General features: G+C 31.3%; 1 long non-coding RNA gene across 1 annotated transcript; it reads left to right on the top strand.

Annotated features, from left to right (window-relative positions):
- Positions 1-2,666: 2,666 nt before the first annotated feature.
- Positions 2,667-4,344, top strand: LOC134842560 (uncharacterized). The gene is made up of 3 exons (XR_010162512.1): positions 2,667-2,880; positions 3,842-3,965; positions 4,068-4,344. It is a non-coding gene; the product is annotated as an uncharacterized LOC134842560 (long non-coding RNA).
- Positions 4,345-4,665: the final 321 nt, after the last annotated feature.

Genomic DNA, 4,665 nt, shown 5'->3' with positions numbered 1-4,665 from the left:
CGAAAATCGATGATAATCGATTATTAACTTTGAAACCTCATTGCGGGAAATTTACGTGTAATTAAGCTAGGTATAAATTAAACAGTTATGCAAAACAAATATGGAATATTTCGTGAAAAAAAAATGGGTTAAACATTTTCTACATATGTAAAAAACATAATCATCATAACTCAAAATGCAATAAAAATCAGGGTTTTTGATGTTTTTCAATCAACTGTTCTTCAAGCTTTGGGTACTCAGGAACTAGTTATGCGTACCAATGAAAAAATGCTTACAAAAACTAAATATTTTAGAGTGTTTATTTCGATCCAAATATCGTTCTGCGCTTTAAAATGATGATAAGTTAATTTGGTGCAACCTTGAGAAATTACTCAAAATCCATATATGAAGCCTGGGTTATTATAAAAACTGTAGAACATTTTTATTAAACAGTTTTTTTTTATTTCTTACGATAAAACCCGCATTCAGTTTCAAGCGTTAACATTTGAGTAAATTATCAAGCGTTTTTGATCTATTATGTCAGAACCAGATTTTCTAAATTGGGCAAAAATCAATTAAAATCAATTGATAAATGATTATACTCGCTCTTTTTCTCAACAAATGATATACAATGGTAGATTATTTTTTTCTTATTTTGATACTTTTGATTCTGCTCGTAATATTTGAAACCAATTTACTAGATCATTTTCACGGAAAGTGACTTGAAACATCTATGGCGTATGGTTCTTTTTTCCAACCCATTTTAACTTCCCGCACTGACAAAAATGGATTTCGATCGATTTTAGTATGAAAAAAGTATGCAGATAAGATTGAAATCGATTTAAGTTGTAAAAAATTAATTAATCAAAACAAAAAAATTCAGATCGATTTGGATCGATTTTAAGTCGATTTAAATCGATTTATTTTCAACGCTAAAAAAAACGATTCCAGTCGATTTTAAATCCATTTGAATGGATCTTAAATCTGACCTAAAATGAAATCGATCGAAATCGATTTTAAATCGATTTAAATGGATTTTTTTTTCACTTCTTTTTTTCTTCAAATTTTCGAATGGCAGGAAAAAATGAAAAGTTTTGTTACGTGTCGTTACATATGCCAAAATTGACTAAAATGCTTGTAAAACAAAATCAGCCGTCCCCCATACCCCCATCAGTTAAAATTTTGACTCTTACTAGGTATCTACACTAATTATAATAGCCAGGGGGCGGATCTAGGATTTTCTCGAGGGGGGGATTTTCAAAAAAATTTCGAAAACTTTTTCGGCTTTTTTTTAAGTCGACCAAATTGATTTTCCGAGCTCTCTCAAAGCAGTAAAAAGACCCCCTTTTTTGGCGAAAATGTCTGTGGCCGCAGGCAAAACTTTGAAAAAACAAACCAAAACCAGGCTTTTATAGATGCCATCAAATATTTAAGAGACTTAATTACTTTCAAGTAGCTTCAATTATTTCAAAATTCTACCCAATTTTCAAACCTTTATGACAGTGAAAGCTTAGATTCAAAAATTTTTTTTAAATATTCAACTTATCCAGATTAATAGTTTTGAAAAAGCCTGCAGGAATAGTTGTTGTCATCATTTTTGTAGGCTAGAGTTTTGAATACGATTTTTAGCGAACTTTTTCTCTATTTAATACATTTGTTTTTGCTCAATATCTTATTTACATTGATAGTTTTTGAATAATTTTATTGCATATTTTTGAGCTCATAATCTGATTTATATTACCTTTTTTTAATTTATTTCTTGAATTCTGAAACATCTGGCACGCGTGTTTTTATTTAAAAAATCAAGAATAAAGTATTTCAATTAGTTTTCTAAATTGCATAATTTTTTTGCCTTGTTAACAAAAAAAATCAATTTTAGTGAGTCGTAAAATCCATCGAAATCGATTTAAATCGATTTTTTAGACACTTTAATCGATTTAAAATTTTCAAAAAGATTGATTTAAATCGATTTAAAATGGATTTAAGTGAGATTCTGATGGATTTAAGTGAGATTCGCATGGATTTCAGTGAGTCGGAAAATCCAACGAAATCGATTTAAATCGATTTTTTAGACAATTAAATCGATTTAAAATTTTCAAAAAGATCGATTTAAATCGATTTAAAATCCATTTAAGCGCGTAAAATGTACATGGTTAAATGATTTGGATCAATTTAAAATCGATTTAAAATCAATTTAAATCGACTGGAAACCATTTTTGTCAGTGCAGGTTCCTAAAAGAGAGCTCGTAAAGGGTCAAGAGTGATAATACTTCTCTATCGGTCGTGCTTGTTTTTCAAAAGTTAAAGTGAATGTCGAGTAAGCTGGTCTGATTGTTTTTGTGTTCAGAATAGACTAGACAAATATGAGGTGAATGTGACCTACCACCATAAAAATAAATAAATAAGAATAAGAATATAATAAAATTACACTTTTTTCCAAAGTTCTACAAAATTTACTAAGAATTACAAAAAATATTTACAAAAATGGAGTCTTCAAATTTCGCTTAAAATTTTCAATGACTTCACACATCGAATATATTCTGGAACTTTACTTTGCTCCAACCGGCAGCAGCAAGAAAAAAATTGGTAGACATATTTCGTTCTTCCTCGTACTTGGAGTAGCGCTTCACCGGTTCCCATAACGCACCAGTGGCAAAAACATGTTGCAGAGATAACGTGACATGCGATATTCTCGCTAAATTTAGATAACAACGTTGCAAATTTAATTAATTTCGATAGGTTTACTTGTTTTGTATCAGATGGTGAATTCAATGATCACATATGCCAAATTTCAAATATTTACTCAGTTATTAAATCGGCGCTTACTGTTTTAAATCACTCTGAAAAAAAATCCCATTCTTATAAAACTTTTGAAATCCATCAACGGATCAAAACAAAAACGTAAGTTCGTTGATAGGTCAAATCAAATAATCTGTATCTAAGTTGTTGTTGGCTGCTCACATATTCTAAAGTGTAAGAAGAGTCGCGCAAGTTCCAAATTTAGTCTATTGGTGAAAGACTACCGGCCGACTTTTCAAGTTATCGTTGCCAGTCGGCTAACTTCGTTCAAGTCGCTGCTTCGCCGCGATAAAAAGCTCCAAATTTTGTGGTCCTACCCCGTGTTGGTATTGTATTCTGTACTGTTCGCTGTACTGCGGCGGTCAAAATTATGGGATATTTTGAACTCCCCTCTTCTGTAAAATGAAGGAAATTCGTTACAAAAATCTCCCAAGCAGAACCGTTGATTTAGAGCTCCTCGTCAAACTTTTAACAGCCCAAATAAAATCAAATTCCTTGAAGAACTTCTTATGCTACTTTTTTGCATGTTTGGCACACAATCTGTTTTTGCATCAAAACTTTATAATTCTTGAGTGCAAACCGTAAAAAAATGGACTAGCATGAAATCATTTTTGAACAAACAAGAAGAAAAAAACATTATCCAAGTCCTATCCAAAAGTGGCGTCTGATTTCTACAAAAGACATTTTTGATAAATCTGAGAAACGAAATAATTGTTTTCAACATGTACAGTCACTTTGTTAGATTATCTCAAAAATTAGGTGTTTTTATACTATTTACTTTGATAAGTGCATTCGTTTTCACAGAACTTTAACAGAGATCCGAAGAAACAGTTTCTACTAAAAATTTAGTTTTCACGTTTTGAAAATCAATCATATAAAAATTAACTGAAAACAGGTTAATAAAAAGTACTTTACGAGCTGAAAAAGCAACTTATGATATCAGAAAAAAATGACAATGTAGGACAACAAAATTCAACTATGATTATAAAAACCAAAAATGGAGATATTGTTTTAACTTAAATTACACTATAACGTCTAGCAGAAGCTGTATCTGTTTTTCCAGTTCGAACTATCATCATGCCTGCTGAAGCAAACCCAATGACCACAAGTGCTGCTGCCAGAATCATGAGCAACGCTGCCGAAAATAACGGAACTGGTCAAGTGAAATCGGGCAGCTTTCCAGCCAGGTGAATCATTGATTTATATATAACTGAAGAAAAATCACATCATTTTATATTCAATTGATGACAATTTTTAGGTAGTTTTTATGTTCATATTGCATACTTTAGGGCGCAAAAAGCTGCTGCAGCCAATGTGAATCAAGGAAAAACTCAGCACCAAGGCGGCAAAAAATGAATGGCGAACATAGTATGAGGGCTACGGTTGGATCAAATCAAGCTTATTTGAGCAGTCTTGAAAACTGGCGATCTAAAAAAAAATGAGCAATTTAGAACTGAAAGACTCAAAAAAACACGAAAATTACTTTTATTATTCTGTACCTGGTGTGTGTTAGAACCTGTTGCATTGACCTTGATATTATGAAAATTACATTTATGGTTGATTGAACTATTACTTCGCCTTTTTGATTAAAATTAGGTTGCCTTGCGTCTAATTGTCTCTTATCTCTTTCAATCTTCTCTTCTAGTAGGGAGTTCCGATAGACTCAGAGTCTCATTAATTTCTGACTATTTGCGTTTTCACTGCAGTTTTCAAAATGATATACATTCAGCGCGTACTCATTTTTAGGAAAAATCATTTGAATTGAACCAATTCAAATGATTAGAAAGTTCAAACTATGTTTTTTGAAGTTTTTTTCTAAAAAACAGAACTAGTTCACACGGTTTTGTACACTTAGCAATCACAGTATTTCATGACCAAAAAAATTAA

This window comes from Symsagittifera roscoffensis, chromosome 3 (assembly GCF_963678635.1).
Source record: "Symsagittifera roscoffensis chromosome 3, txSymRosc1.1, whole genome shotgun sequence".
NCBI lineage: Eukaryota > Metazoa > Xenacoelomorpha > Acoela > Convolutidae > Symsagittifera > Symsagittifera roscoffensis.
Note: the sequence above shows the minus strand (reverse complement) of the source record. Positions and strands in the feature narration are given on the sequence as shown.